This window comes from Hemiscyllium ocellatum (assembly GCF_020745735.1).
Source record: "Hemiscyllium ocellatum isolate sHemOce1 chromosome 27 unlocalized genomic scaffold, sHemOce1.pat.X.cur. SUPER_27_unloc_3, whole genome shotgun sequence".
Lineage (NCBI taxonomy): Eukaryota > Metazoa > Chordata > Chondrichthyes > Orectolobiformes > Hemiscylliidae > Hemiscyllium > Hemiscyllium ocellatum.
In genome coordinates this window covers 1205822-1223106 of record NW_026867498.1, presented here as the reverse complement: position 1 = coordinate 1223106, position 17285 = coordinate 1205822, and positions in this window count along the sequence as shown.

The following is a 17285-nucleotide window of genomic DNA, read 5'->3' as shown; positions in this document are numbered from 1 at the left end:
CTCAGATCTCTTCTATATCTTTCCCCCCCTCACCCTAAACCTATGCCCTCTAGTTCTGGACCCACCCCCTCCTGGGAAAAGACCTTGGCTATTTATCCTATTCATGCCCTTCATAATTTTGTAAACCTCTATAAGGTTACTCCTTAGTCTCCAACGCTCCAGGGAAAACAGCCCTAGCCTCCAAACAGAACAAATCCTCCAACCCTGGCAACATCCTTGTAAATTTTTCTGAACCCTTTCAAGTTTCACAACATCTTACTGATAGTAAGGAAACCAGAATTGCACACAATATTCCAAATGTGGCCTAACCAATGTCCTGTACAGCCGCAACATAACTTCCCAAATCCTATACTCAGAGGATTGGGAAAGTTTTCAAAACCTACAAAAGACAACTGGGAAAGAATGGAGGACAAACGAAACCTTCGAGGGTCAGCTTGGACGCATCAAGGTCTCAGGACAGGGTGGGGATGACCCCAGCTATGGGCCACATGCCAGCAAATGGGACTAGATTAATTTAGGATATCTGGTCAGTACAATTGTGTTGGACAGAAGGGTCTGTTTCTGTGCTATGTATCTCTATGACTCTGGCGTTTGCCAGAGTCAGGAGGTTCACTTTCTCTCTACTTTCAATGTTAATGCCTTGATGTCCCATTTTGCTCCCACCTTCCTGGGGTCGTTAACCATTTTGTGTCTGGTCCTTCTTCAAGAAGCTGCGTGGCAGGTTCACCCTGACTTGACACTTTCTTTTTGCTTCCCAAAATCAGACCTGCTCACTCTCAGCAGTATCCCAGTGTTGTGAAAGATATTAGCTTTCAGGCGGAGGTATCCAAAGTTCAGAGAGACGGCAGTCTTGATGTTTTTGCTTTTCTGTCCCGTAAGATCCTGAATCAGCACCTTCAGGAGAATTAGTTCGAGCCGAGTGAGAACAGAGGGGGAGAGAGAGTGGGATGGTGCTTTCAATTTTGTGGAATAACAAAAGAATTTTTTTTTTTTAGACTACTTAGTGTGGAAACAGGCCCTTCGGCCCAACAAGTCCACACCGACCCGCCGAAGCGCAACCCACCCATACTCCTACATTTACCCATTACCTAACACTACGGGCAATTTAGCATGGCCAATTCACCTGACCCGCACATCTTTGGATTTTGGGAGGAAACCGGAGCACCCGGAGGAAACCCACGCAGACACGGGGAGAACGTGCAAACTCCACACAGTCAGTCGCCTGAGGTGGGAATTGAACCCAGGTCTCTGGCGCTGTGAGGCAGCAGTGCTAACCACTGTGCCACCGTGCTGCCCAAATTTTGTGGAATAACAAAAGAAAAGAATATTCCACAGAAAGTAGAATTGCTTGTTCTGAATTTCTACCCTGCACTAATGACCTTTGTAATCTCTTTTTACAGAGCACAGTAGCGCCTCGACATACGAACAAACCCGTTCATGTACAAATCGGTTTACGAACAGGATTGTACGTAAAACTTTGCTTCAACGTACGTACGAAATTGAAGGTACGAACACAAAAGCTCTCGGGCCCCCGCGTGATCTCATTCAGTTCGTCTTTGGCGTGTGCGCTGTGAACAGCCGTCCAACCATTCTTACGCTATCCGAACAATGGGAAAAGTTGATTAAGTTCGTAAGTCGAGGCGCTACTGTATTTGAAAATCTGAAGACGGAAGTTTCAACATCAACAGATGAAGGGCTTAAGCCCGAAATGTTGACTCTCCTACTTCTCAGATGCAGCCTCACCTGCTGTGCTTTTCCAGCGCCACACTTTTCAATACTGACTCTCCAGTGTCTGCAGTCCTCACTTTGACGTCAATGTCTGACAGTCACTCAATCCATCGGGACCGTAACGGTTTTCATCTATGATTCTGTGAGAAGGAGCAAAGCTTTTTGGTTCCTGTCTAAGTACGTTTTCAGCATCAGTGGGACTGGATGAGAGACCCTACCATTGCAGCGCACTGAGTGTGGAGCCTAAAATAACTATACGGCCTGGAAAGAGGAATTCACAGCAGGGAGTGGCTCCATACTTCGGCCATGGAGAAACCTGACAAAACCCACCTCTTGGAGAGACCGTGGGAAAGGCTTCCGTTTCCCATCTTCCCTGGAGATTCATCGGCGTAGTCACACTGGGCAGAGGCCGTTCACCTGCCCAGTCTGTGGGGAGGCCTTCAGATATTTCTCCTCTCTGCTGAGGCACCAGCGGATCCACACGGGGGAGAGGCCATTCAGCTGCCCCGAGTGCAGGAAGGCCTTCAGCGATTCCTCCGCCCTGCGGAGCCACCAGCGGGTCCACACAGGGGAGAGGCCATTCCCCTGCCCCAAGTGTGGGAAGGCCTTCACCAGCTCCTCCCAACTCCGGAGGCACCAGCGAGTTCACGTACCATCGCAGGGGGATTGAAGGAGTGAAGGCTGAAAGTCCAGTGAATAATGACAATCAGCCCAGCTCCCGGGACTCCCGGGTTTGAATCCCGCTGCAGCAGATGGCGTTATACAGGGTATGGGTTGAAGTTGCTGAGTGAGGCAATGCTTCTGTCACGGGATCCATTACTTCTTCATGAAAAGACTCGATTCCTCTGTGGAATTTTACCTGATTATATTATATTGTAGCAACAAAGATGCTATTAACTCTTTATTGTATTTTAGCCTAGCAACAATTAAGTATAACTATGACTACGTGGCAGCTGCTTTTTTATCAGCTACTTATTGTTTTCTCAGCTAATTAGTGTTTAACGCGACCTTGAAACAATGCTGACCGAGGCACAGTTTGAGATTCCAGTTCTTTAAACAAATGATGTAATTGCTTAACTTAGACTGTAAAGGATAAAAAGCAGAGCTAAAACAGACAGAACTCACTCTTGTCTTGAAACACAGACAATGAGTCACCTAACCATCTCGGCTTAACTGCAGATCCTCTGAACCACCAGGCTTGCAGAAAAGACACATTTGTGCAAAATATAGACCGATTGGAAGAAACATACTGACAGCTAAGAGCTTGCTGAGATACGCCTGCCTAAAAGATTCTTGGTTGAGACACTGCAATCTAGCCTGAAAAAGCTACAATCTGAACCAACTAGCTGAAACACGCTAGTCTAAGAAGATCCCATTTGGGACACTCAGGTATTAAGCTCTGCTTTTATCCTAGCTATCTTTTAAGAACATTCAAAAACATCCGATTGTGAGTATTCAACTTATTATAGTGATAAATTTCGATTATATTTTACACCACACACTTCGTATTCGCCGAACCTTTATTTGATAAGATATGTTTACCTTTGTGTTGGTATGTTAAGTCTAGAACTTAGCTGAGAAGGCATTAGGATTGACTTAAAGTGAATCCCTCTCACTCCTAGGTGAAAGGATAAACTGAAGGGACCTAGGGACCTGCGATAAACCCAGCCGAGTTTGTAACTATCAGGACCATACAGTCAATAGGGACCACTGGTAAGCTTGACAGGTAACGGCCTCAGGTATATGCCCGAGGTACTGTAGTTTAATCCGGTAGTAACCCATACCTATTGAGGATATCCACCTGAATAACATAACACTTCCTCCGGGTTACGGCTGTACCAAGGATCCAATTAGAAAGGGACATCTCGGTGCTGACCAATAGTGAAGACAGTGAGGTTGGGTGGGCGTATACGCGTGAGTGAGTGTGCTTTATCTTGAGCTGTTTAAAAAGCAGCTACTTTTTCTCTGCCTTTTTGCTGAGGGGGATTTGAAGCTTTAACAAAGTTGGGTCACAATAAAGGTGAAGTGAACTTAACGCCGAGCTCAGACTCTCATTGAAGGCTTTGAACTCCGAGAGGTTTTGGTTTTAAAGCTACTCATTTCTTCAGCCTCCTGCACTAAGCTTCCCATGTCGCTGATCAGTTGGATCTGTGAATGAGCAGCCAGTATCGTTTGAAATTGTAAATGTTTCAGGAGTGCAGAGTGTGAGAATTCTATTCGAGAGGGTTCAGTAAAGATTTACCAGGATGTTGCCAAGACTGGAGGGAGGGTTTGAGTTATCAGGAGAAGCTGGGACTTTATTCACTGGAGGACAGGAAATTAAGGGGTGCCATCATTGAGATTGATAAAATCATGGGGAGTGGAGGTAAGGGCTCTTCCTTAGCGTAGGGGAGCTCAAGACTAGGGGGCACATTTCTTTAAAGTGAGAGGAGAGAGATTTAAAAGGAACCTGAGCGGCAAGGTTTTGACAGAAGGCAGTTTACACGTGGAATGAAGTTGGATGAGGATGTGGTAGATGCAGATGAAGTTACAAATTTTAAATGACATTTGGATGAGTACATAAATAGAAAGGTTTAGAGGGACATGGGCCAAACGCAGACAAATGGGATCTTATTGAAGTGGCCTTATTGAAACCAGTAGAATTCTGAAAGGGGCTTGACAGGATTGATGCAGATAAAATGCTCCTTTGTGGGGTGAGTCATAGAATGTGAACCATGTGGAAGCAGGCCATTCAGCCCATCTATTCCATGCTAGCCTTTCAAAGAGCATCTCGCCCACATCCATACCATGGCCCATCAACCCTAAATTGCACATCAAGGGTCACTATGGGTAATTTACCACAGCCAATCCACCCGAACCTTTACACCCTAATCTATAAATTACCTTCTCAAAAATGTCATTTAAATGTAGAGTTTTTCTCTAAGCAAAACGTCAGTCTGACTCAACATTCGGGTGCAGACAGAATTCACACTTATTGTCAGAAAAGCTGTGCATTTGAATGACATTCTTGAGAAGGTAACAAAAAACAAGTTCTGGGATTGACATGCAAAAAAACAGAAACCCATTCTAAAGGTGAAAAGATTTAATCTAAAATTGTCTGATGTGTCACATTTCCATGACACTAGAATCCTTTCGATATAAATTGTGATCATGATCTCATTCTCCACAGCCACCTGATGAAGGAGCGGCGCTCCGAAAGCTAGTGCTTCCAAACAAACCAGGATTATAGCCTGGTGTTGTGCGATTTTTAACTTTGTCCATGGGATACACATGAGTTGTGGGACTGGTAACAGTTCTTATTTTGTGATCTATTCCAAGTGAAATTTCTCCTCTGCGCAGGCACGGGTGAACAGTTTGTTTTTTGTGCTTTGCGCAAGATCGGGCTAGCAGCTTTTAAATCCTTATGTTAAGCAGTCGAAGTAAACTGTCGATCAGCAACTGTATTCCGAGAGTGGTACTTCCAGCTCTGGTAATCCTGTTGCATCAGAGAGAGGGAGAGGAAGTCACATCTAAAGAGCAGACTGAAAAGTTATTTCACTTGTTGAGTCAGTTCCTCCCTCAGATGAGACTGGATATTGCTTTTAATTGATCATAATTAAATGCTACAATGGAACACCTTAAATTCGAGGAGGTTTGAAAGGGCAAACGAAACAGTTTCTTTGAAAAGAGATATTGTTCCATTTCTAATCTTGGGTGACCCATGAGACATTTTTACTGAGAGCGCCATAATCATCTTCCTGCTGGATTTTTTTCAGGGCAAACAATTTCTGGTGAGAGAAATTCTGCATCCTGGGAAGGCGGGGAAATTAAAAAATACAGGGTGTTAAAAGCATTTTAACTGAGGGTCCACGAGCTTTCGTGGGAGTAGTGCATTTGCCAAAAACATTTCGACAGAATTCCTCCGAACTGTTGGACTGAAAGTAGTTTCCCCACTGAACGTTAAACAGGCATTGAGAACGTTGCGCATTATAGTGTGTTCCTGAGGACCGGAGGAGGATTGAACTTGCCAACGTCAACCACACTTTGCAGAGAGATGGAAAGAGGTTGATGGAAGTCAACAATTGTCAGATTATTTCATGAAAATAACAGCTGGTATAGGGAACACCTAGAAAAGGGGCGTGAGTAATGAGTACACAGAAACAAACTCTTCAGTCCAGGCCAGCCAGATATCCTAAATTAATCTAGTGACCCATTTGCCAGCATTTGGCCCATATCCCTCTGAATGCTTCCTATTCATATCCCCATCCAGATGTATGGTTTTCTTTGGAGAATACTTGGGTGAGAGCTAAGATATGCTATTACTCAGCCTTTTCCCACTGAGCTTGACCTTTCCTTCATGTTAATTGGAGCTGGAGAAGCCTGAAAGCTGAAAAGGATTTCCTGGGGGAAAAAAAACTTTTCCTTTCAGTCGCTACAAGTCAATAATTTATAGAATCCCTGCAGTGTGGGAAGAGGCCTTTCGGACCAACCAGTCCAACCAACTCTCCGAAGAGCAACCCATTCAGACCCATTTCCCTATGACTCTACACTTACTTCTGAGTAATGCACCTAACCTACACATCCCTGATTACAATGGGGAATTCACCTAACCTGCACATCTTTGGATCGTGGGAGTAAAACCCACGTCCCTTGAGCCCAGCATTAAAAATAAATGGAAAACGGCAGTGGCAAAAGAGAGCGCCGTACTCTCAGAAGTGGGACAAAGGAGGGAAGTTGCAGTCCGGCGTGAAGGTGAATCTTCATTCAGAGGCAGAGAATCAGCAGCAGGTTCAGAAACTCATGGTGCACCTTCCGCATTCAAACACCATGAGGGGTTCTGATTGGCAGGAGGACCGGTCTTCTTCTGGTCCTCCTTGGCATTCTATTGGTTCGTCAAAAGTAGTTCGCGCGCCTTTTCGGCGGACAGCAAGAAGCATGCGCAGTGATTTGCTGACACCAGCAAATATACGTTATGCCTTACTGACACCGAGGAGCATGCGCAGTATGCTCTGCGGAGATGCCGTTATTACTGACGTTTTTAAGCATCCAAATGCAAATCGGAAAAAAAGGATAGAATCACATTTTTTCCTGTGGCTTAAGATTTTATTCCTTTTGCATTCTGTCTGGCTGTTCCATACATGTACCACCCTCTGTGTGAAAAGACTGCCCCTTAGGTCTCTTTTATATCTTTCCCCTCTCACCCGAAACCACATCATTCCAGATGAAGGGCTTGTGCCCGATAGGTCAACTTTCCTACTCCTTGGATGCTGCCTGACCTGCTGTGCTTTTCCAGCACTGCACTTTTTGACTCTGATCTCCAGCATTAGCAGTCCTCACTTTCTCCACTTCCCAATATATCACCATTTAAACAACACACCTCATTTCTGCTTTTTTTTTCCCACAGCAAAGACTATAACTTCACACTGTGGTACTGCACTTGCCAGGTGTTTGAGGCACAGACCTGGACCAGCTTTTCCAGAGTCTGGCCTCTTTCTGGATTCACTCCCTTTCTTTTCAGTTGCTGCAAGTCAACAATTGGATCCCAGCAAGAAAATAAAAGAAATAGAAAAGGGAGTGAGAGAAGAGAGTGCTGATGGACAGAGGAAGGAAATTACAGTCTTGGATGAATCTCAAACTTCATTCAAAAGAGGGAGGAGCAGCAGCAGCTTCAGAAGCTCATGGATCAAGATTGAAGTCGTGCTGGAAAAGCACAGCTGGTCAGGCAGCATCCGAGGAGCAGGAAAATCGACGTCTCGGATTCAGACAATAGGGCTGCTCTGAATGGTAGGAGGACCAGACTCCCTCCGGTGTTCCAGTGCTCCTCATTGGTCTGGCCGCTAATACTATTCTTCCTATTACAGGGCGACCACAGGTGTACTCAGGACTCCAGAAAAATGGCCTCACCAACATCCTGTACAACCTCAACATAAAACAAAGAAAATTTACAACCCAGCAATAGGCCCTACAGCCCTCCAAACCTGAGCTGATCCAAATCCCCTGTCTAAACCTATCGCACAATTCCTGAATCTGTATCCATCTGCTCTCCAATGACTCATGCATCTGTCCAGATGCACCTTAAATGAATCTACCGTCCCTGCCTCTACTACCTCTGCTGGCAATGCATTCCAGACACTTATCACCGTCTGAATAATGTACTTTCTGTGTGCATCTCCAACATGATGTCCCAACACCTGTACTCAGCATGTGAACAGTGAAGGCAAGCGTGCTGAACACCTTCTTCACCCCACTGATCTACCAGTGATGTAACTGCCACGAACAATGAACCTGAACACCTCCAGGTCTTTGTTCCACAACACGACTCGGGCCCTACCATTACCTGTTCAAGTCTTGCCCTCCTTTATTTTAGCAAAATGCAACCCCTCACTGATATCCGTACCCCTCTCATACACACACGCGCTCTCTCAGACATACACATACACCACCCTCTCAACACACACACCCTCTCGCAAGTTCATACTCCATCACAATCTCACTTTATCAAGCAGGCACACATGCTCTCACACACACTTCCCTGATGAAGGGCGTTTCCCCGGAATGTCAATCTTCCTGCTCCTTGGATGCTGCCTGACTTGCTGCAGTACCACACACTCAATCCTAAACCTATTACCCTCTAGTTCTGGACTGCCCCATCCAAAGGAAAATATCACATCTATTTACCCTATCCATGCCCTTCATGATGATATAAAAGCATATAAGGTCACTCCTCAGACTCTGGCAAGCTGCGGAAAACAGTCCCAACCTGAACTTCTGTCTCTCCTCACCCGGGTAACCAAGACACATACCTGAGGTGGTAAAGTCTGCTCCCTCTCTGGATTCACTCCAGTTGCTACAAGTGAGCCTGCTCCATCATTCATTAAGATCATGGTTGATCTATCCATCGTCTCATCTCCTTCTCCCTGCACTGCCCCAAGGAACCCCTTAATTCCCCTACCAGGCCAAATCCCATCCAACTGTGTCTTGAATATACTTAATGAAGCTGCCTCTATTGCTTCCTTGGCCAGAGTATTCCATAGATTTTGATGAAGGGCTTTTGCCCGAAACATCAATCTTCCTGTGCTCTGGATGCTGCCTGACCTGCTGTGCTTTTCCAGCACCACATCTAATCTAGATTATTCCATAGATTCACGACCCTCTGGGAAAAGCAGTTCCTCATCTCTGTCTGAAAGCTACTCCCTGTAACCTGGAGGCCTAGTGTCACCCACCAGCAGAAATGACCGGACAAGGTAGGACTTCATCCCTACAGTGCAATGACATTGGGAAGATGTTTCCATCGGTAGGAGAGACGAGGACCAGAGGACACAGCTTTAAGAATAAAGTGAAAACCTTCAGGAACAGAGATAAACGATGTCTCCTTTTCTGCTGACAGCGAGGAGCATGGACAATGTATTGGTGACATGAGCGAGCATGTGCACTGTTGTTCACACTGAGGAGCAGTCGCAATGTGCTCTGTGGCGATGCTGTGTTCTCGACAGATGTTAAGTGTTCAAATGCCAAGAGGAGAAATAAAGGGTCGAGCCACAGTTTTTTTTTCCCCTATGAGGCTCAACATTTTATAGCTGGCTGCTCAACTTTTTTTAAAATGTCTTTTCCCCAGAGTAGGGGTGAGGTTCACAACTACAGGGCATAGGTTTTGGGTGAGAGCAGAAGGATAGAAAAGGTAGCGCAGGGGCAACTTTTCCATGCAGAGGATGGTGCATGTATGAAATGAGCTGCGAGAGGAAGCAGTGGAGGCTGGTATAACTACAACATTTAAAAGGCATCTGGATAGGTATATGAATATATAGGGTTCAGAGGGATATGAGCCAAGTGCTGGCAAATGGGACTACATTAATTTAGGATATCTGGTTGGCATGGGCAGGTTGCACCATGGGCAGCACGGTGGCACAGTGGTTAGCACTGCTGCCTCACAGCACCTGAGACCCGGGTTCAATTCCCGACTCAGGTGACTGACTGTGTGGAGTTTGCACGTTCTCCCCGTGTCTGCGTGGGTTTCCTCCCACAGTCAGGTGAATTGGCCATGCTAAATTGCCCCTAGTGTTAGGTAAGGGGTAAATGTAGGGGTATGGGTGGGTTTCGCTTCGGCGGGTCGGTGTGGACTTGTTGGGCCGAAGGGCCTGTTTCCACACTAAGTCTAATCTAATCTAAAAGTGAATGTGTTCCCATACTGTACAACTCTGTGACTCTGAATAATAAAAAAGTATATAGTTTGGTTTTTGAAACTATCTCCATGTTAAACGGGCTTAGTTCACCACATACTTTACTAACCATTCTCACAGGTCCTGCCCCTTCAATGACTGAGGAACATGTACATGCTGGTGCATAGTATCCGTCACTAGTATTTACACACTACCCTCAGCAATTGCACAAGTAACAGCAAAGAGTAAACAGCACAAGGATTAAACAACACAGTGAGGGGTAAACAGCACAAGGATTAAACACACAGTGAGGGGGTAAACAGCACAAGGATTAAAAACACAGTGAGGGGTAAACAGCACAAGCGCCAGTAAAAGCAGATGGAAAGTGAGTGTAAAATTTGACTATGACAGGACAGGCCCCACATTCCTTCCCCTCCGTCCCCCCCACAACCTGCCTCACCTTTCACCTCCCGGGCCCAGTACCTTCCAGGTGGCCCCATAGTTGACACAGGGGCCGCCCCACGACCAGTAGAACTCCACCACCCAGGCGCCCGACCAGTTCCCAAGCAGGTCCTTAACCCCATCCGCCTCCAGAATGTTCACCGGCTCCTGGCTGCTGTACAGCCGGCCGATGTGGCCGTGACACAGCAGCTGCGCCAGGAAGGCGGCGGCCAGTGCCGGGTGTCTGCCCCGGGCCGCACGGCGCCATTTTCCTAACGGCCGCCCTCCCGCCGCTTCCTCGCTCGAGCGACTTCTCCTCCCAACCGCCTTCGCCCCCGCGTGACGTCTGCACGGGGGATGGGCGGGGCGGGGGAGCCTCACCGTCACCAACGCAACAGCCACCTCGCGCTACAACTGCTCATTCACAAAAACAAACTCTCCTGTCTCGCTCTGCAGCTGCTGGGGGGGACACTGCCACGTTTCGAGGAGCCCTGTCTACATTGGGAAAGCTCACCGCTCCATTTAAACACATATTCCCACATCCCACTTGCCTGCATTTGGCCCATTTCCCTCTAAACCTTTCTATTCATGCACCCATCCAAATGCTGTTTCAATGTTGTCACTGTACCTGCATCGACCACATCCTCAGCAAGTTCATTCCACATGCAACTCACCCTCTTTCAAAATGTTGCCCCTCCGGTTCCTTTTAATTCTCTCTCCTCACATTAAAAAAAATGCCCCCCGAGTTTTGAGTTCCCTACGCTAAGCAAGAGCCATTTTCTATTCACCTTACCTCCACTTCTCATTTTTATCAATCTCAATGAGGTCAACACCCCACCAACCTCCTGCGCTCCAGTGAATAAAGTCCCAGCCTCTCCTTATAACTCAAAACCCTCCAGTCCTTACAACATCCTGGTAAATCTTTATTAAACCCTCTCTAATAGTATTCTTCCAATTACAGGGCCACCAGAACTGTACTCAGTACTCTGAAAGTGGCCTCACCAACATCCTGGGGGTAAAAAGTGAGGTCTACAGATGCTGGAGATCACAGTTGAAAATGTGTTGCTGGTTTAAAGCACAGCAGGTTAGGCAGCATCCAAGAATAGGAAATTCGACGTTTCGGGCATAAGCCCTTCATCAGGAATGAGGAGAGGGTGCCAGGCAGGCTAAGATAAAAGGTAGGGAGGAGGGACTTGGGGGAGGGGCAATGGAGATGTGATAGGTGGAAGGAGGTCAAGGTGAGGGTGATAGGCCGGAGTGGGGTGGGGGCGGAGAGGTTAGGAAGGTCAAATTCACCTGGACTGTCTCAGACTCCTCCCTCCCCTTCCTAGACCTTTCCATTTCTATCTCAGGCGACTGACTCAACACAGACATCTACTATAAACCGACTGACTCCCACAGCTATCTGGACTACACCTCTCCCACCCTGCCCCCTGTAAAAACTCCATCCCATATTCCCAATTCCTTCGGCTCCACCGCATCTGCTCCCAGGAGGACCAGTTCCAACACCGCACAGCCCAGATGGCCTCCTTCTTCAAGGACCGCAGATTCCCCCCAAACGTGATCGACGATGCCCTCCACCGCATCTCCTCCACTTCCTGCTCCTCCGCCTTGAGCCCCACTCCTCCAACCGCCACCAAGACAGAACCCCACTGGTTCTCACCTACCACCCACCAACCTCCGTATACAGCGTATCATCCGCCGTCATTTCCGCCACCTCCAAACGCACCCCACCACCAGGGATATATTTCCCTCCCCTCCCTATCAGCGTTCCGCAAGGACCACTCCCTTCGTGACTCCCTCATCAGGTCCACACCCCCCACCAACCCAACCTCCACTCCCAGCACCTTCCCCTGCAACTGCAGGAATGTAAAACTTGCGCCCACACCTCCTCCCTCACTTCCCTCCAAGGCCCCAAGGGATCCTTCCATATCCGCCACAAGTTCACCTGTACCTCACACACACATCATCTATTGCATCCGCTGCACCCGATGTGGCCTCCTCTACATTGGGGGAGACGGGCCGCTTACTTGCGGAACGCTTCAGAGAACACCTCAGGGACGCCCGACCAACCAACCCAACCACCCCGTGGCTCAACACTTTAACTCTCCCTCCCACTCCACCGAGGACATGCAGGTCCTTGGACTCCTCCACCGGCAAAAACATAACAACATGACGCTTGGAGGAAGAACGCCTCATCTTCCGCCTGGGAACCCTCCAACCACAAGGGATGAACTCAGATTTCTCCAGTTTCCTCATTTCCCCTCCCCCCCACCGTGTCTCAGTCGGTTCCCTCAACTCAGCACCGCCCTCCTAACCTGCAATCTTCTTCCTAACCTCTCTGCCCCCACCCCACTCCGGCCTATCACCCTCACCTTGACCTCCTTCCACCTATCACATCTCCATCGCCCCTCCCCCAAGTCCCTCCTCCCTACCTTTTATCTTAGTCTGCCTGGCACTCTCTCCTCATTCCTGATGAAGGGCTCTGGCCCGAAATGTCGAATTTCCTATTCCTTGGATGCTGCCTAACCTGCTGTGCTTTAACCAGCAACACATTTTCAAACTCACCAACATCCTGTACAACCTCAACATGATGTCCCAAACCCTCTCCTCAATGGTGTGAACAATGAAAGCAATGTTGCGAGATGCCTTCTTAATCACCCTGTCTACCAGTGATGCAACTTCCATAGAACTAAGTACCTGAACACCACCACCTCCCCATGTCTGTCTGTTCTATAAGTGACTCATGGCCCAACCATTATCTGCACAACCCCCTGCTTTTATTAAGCCTCTCTCCTCATACCCCTCAGTCAGACACACACTCCTCAACACTCTCTCACACTCGCAGCCTCATACCCATCTCACACACATACTTTCCCAAGCATGCACACACACAAACTCACATGCACACACTCTCACATGCACACACACACTACTCTTCGGGGTGAAATTGTATTGGCAGAATTATACTGCAGATACATTCAATTTTGTTCAAAAAGCACACAATCTGCAGGCAGTCAATCCATGTATATTTTTACAAATTCCAACTTTGGAAACAGAACCAGTCTGATTCAAGATTGGAATACTGACAGACTCAAATGTCACACCTTTAATGCATTGTCTGAGCGGAGATGTCTGTTTTTATTATAAAACCTTAAGTCATCTCAAGAACATTGTTACATATTAATGAACCAAAGCCTGCAACCATTCTAAGGATGAAGACTATCTAAGTTTGTTCAATATATTCTATCAGTTGCATGACACTGATCTTTTGATATAAGTTCTGTGTCTTATGATGCTGTTCCATGAGGCTTATATATTGATGAAGCATAAGATGGTACAGATGAGGCGATAGAGAATTACAGATCAGCTAGGAAGGATTTAAAGAGAGAGTTAAGAAGAGCAAAGAGAGGACATGAGCTGTCTTTAGCAAATAGAATAAAGGAGAACCCTAAAGCTTTCTATAGGTATGTGAGGAATAAAAGGATGATTAGGGTAGGAATAGGGCCAATCAAAGACAGAAGCAGGAAGTGGAGTGTGGACACTGTAGAGATCGGAGAGGTGCTAAATGAACATTTCTTATCGGTGTTCACTCAGGAAAAGAATGAGGTACGAGATATTAGACTCGAAAAGCTCGAGGTTAGTTACACCCAGGTCTTATCAATTCGAGAAGGAGTGAAAGTAGACAAGTAGACAATCTTTCACAATAAAGATTACCTGAACTTCACGCTGACCTCAGACTCTCATTGAGAGCTTTGAACTCAACAGGTTTTTGTTTTAAAACTGCTGATTTCTTACAGGAGGAAAGTGAGAACTGCAGATGCTGAAGATCAGAGTCAAGATTAGTGTGGTGCTGGCAAAGCACAGCAGGTCAGGCAACGTTGATTTTCTGCTCCTCAGATGCTGCCTGACCTGTTGTGCTCATTTCTGACAGCCTCCTGTACTATGTTTCCAATGTTGTGTATCAGTTGCAGCAGTGAATGAGTAACAGTATTGTTAGAAATTGTAAAATTTTTCAAGAGTGCAGGTACTACACCATGTCATCGGCATTGTACAGTTTCCTGGCAGCACTGGGAGGTGTGGGCTGTGTCCACTGGAAACGATGTGGAGGTGCCGGTGTTGGACTGGGTAATAAATTAAAATCACACAACACCAGCTAATAGTCCAACAGGTTTATTTGTAAGCATGAGCTTTCAGAGTGCTGCTCCTTCATCAGGTAGCTGTGGAGCAGGGTCATAAGACACAGAATTTATAGCAAAAGATCACAGTGTCATGCAACAGATAGGATATATTGAACAAATCTAGATTGCAGATTAATCTTTCATCTTTTACCATGGGTTTCAGGTTTCAGTTCATTAATATGTAAACCCCAGAACTACTTTTAATTCACCCTCTCGAGATAATTTAAGGTTTTTATAAAAATAGATGACATCTCAGCTCAGATACTGCACAAAAGTGTCTGTGTCCGAATCTTGAATCAGACTGGTTCTATTAATTAAAGTAGGAATTTTATAAAATATTACATGGATTGACGGCCTGCAGTTTGTTTGCTTTTTGAGCAAAATTTAATATTTTATATCTGCAAATATAATTCTGCAAATGCAAATTCACCCCATTTGACTGATGTGTGATTGTATCTGCACGAGTGTGTGTGTGTGTGAGCATGTGCGAGTTTGTGCATGCATGCTAATGAAGTGTGTGTGAGCTGGAGTATAAGCCTGTGAGATGGTGTGGGTGTTAGGGTGTGTGTGTCTGAGAGAGTGACAGGTAAAGGCAAAGGGTTGATTTTGCTAAAACAAGGAAGGGCAGGACTTGAACAGTTATGGTAGGGCCCTGCATCGTGTTGTAGAACAGATTCATGGGGCTGCCTGGAGGGGTTCTGGTACATAAAGTTTAAAATCTCTCACACCAGGTTATTGTCCAACTGGTTTATTTGCAAGACAAGCTTTTGGAGCGCTGCTCCTTCATGGGGTGTTTGTGGAGCAGGGTCATAGACACAACCACCAGATGAAGGAGCAGCGCTCCAAAAGCTAATGCTTGTAAATGAGCCTGTTGGAGTATCACCTGGTCTGGTGTGAATTTTAACTTCGTACACCCCAGTCCAACACCGGCATCTCCAAATCGGGGACATAGCTCTTTGAAAGTTGCCTCATTGCTGGACAGCGGTGGTGAAGGAGGCGTTTAGCACACTTGCCTTCATTGTTCACACCGTTTCAGTGTAGGAATTGGGACATCACATTGAGGTTGTTACAGGATATTGGTGAGACCATGTGTAGAGTACTGAGTACACTTCTGGTCACCCTATCGACGACCACAAGTTGACTGGTGACCTTATTTCGATTTATAAAGTCATGGGGCGTGTAGGAAAGGTAAATATCACAAGGGGAAAAATTATGCATCTCCCGTTTTTTTTTACTTCACTTGGCATTTGGACACTTCAATTCTGTCACTAACAGCCTCATCGCCAGAGAGCAAACTGTGGGCTGGAGGACCGGAAGGTGACTGGTCCTCCTGCCAATCAGAGCCTTCCTATTGTCTGACTCCAGAAGCTGGAACACTAGTTTCGGAAGTGCTGCTCTCTCTCTGAATAAAGATTGAGTTTGTTCCAGACTCCCCTCTTATTTCTGCTAATCTAATCGGTGTCCCACATCTGTCTGGGGCGTGCAAACCCCTCCCGATAGCTGGGTCTTATTACTTTTGCTGACGCAACACAGGGTCTTATTTTGGTTACCTTGTTCATACTAACTCCCTATATGCGTGACCATTGCTACGGTCATGTTAATCCATCTGCTTCGACCAGTCGACCACCTCCTTTAATTAGTTCTTTCTTGGAATGTACCCTCACGATTCTGCCTTGCGATTTTTTTGCAGAAGCAAGATGCAGATACTTGTAACTGCTTGCAAGCAAATCTAGCTAACATATCCCCCAGCACAGACCAGTTGGGCCGGAAGGTCTGTTTCTGTGCTGTTATCCTGGAATTGTCTCTGGGGAATGCAGAAGTGTGGTTGGACTTTCAGAGCAGCTTTCCAGATGGGTTGCCCTTACTGGGAGCAAAAGAAGTTACAAGAAGTCTTTTGTTTGTGAGACAGCAACCGACGTGAGTGAGTACATCTGGGAGTTTGGTGGAAGTGGGAATTCATTGCACTGTGGGGATGAAGCCCTATCCTACCTACCCTTCCCTGCCCTACCCAACCAGTCTTTTGCTGGTGGATTCGAGTAGGATTTAGGACAGAGATGAGGAGGAACTGCTTTTCCCAGAGAGTAGTCAATCTATGGAATTCTCTGGCCAAGGAAGCAGTAGAGGCATCTCATTAAGAATATTCAAAACACAGTTGGATGGGTATTTGCATGGTGTGGGAATTAGGGTAACTGGGACAATTGCAGGGAGGAGGATCTCAGACGATGGATATATCGGCCATGATCATAATGAACGGTGGAACAGGTTCGATGGGCCAATGGCCAATTCCTACTTTTACTATGAAACTATAACCTGCCTTTCCCATGGCAAAAACCAACCTAACCTGCGCACAATGGGCAATTTAGCATGGCCAATCCAAATCAAGGCCAGTGAGCAATGTCATGATGTGGGAAATGAACATCAGAGAACGATAGAAAGGGACAAGGTGAATAAATGATACAGCAATCAAAACCGGATTCTGAAGATCACAAAACTTGAAACTTTAAAACGATGTTTCTGAAAGTGTGCTGCATTGTAACAAATTGACTGCACACATTGAAGAGAATAATATGATCTGGACCTTACAGAGGCCTGGCTTCAGGATGACAAGGATTGCATTCTGAATATCGAGGTGATAGTCAAATGGGAAGCGAGGTGAAGGTAGAGGCTTGGCGCTGCTCATCAAAGCACTGATCACAGGGGAAGTCTGTTGTTAGCTTGGATTCAGGTCAAGATTTCTCTGTCCTCTGATGTCCCTGTACCCACAGAGTAAGATATTGGTCTGTTCTGCTCTGCTGGATTT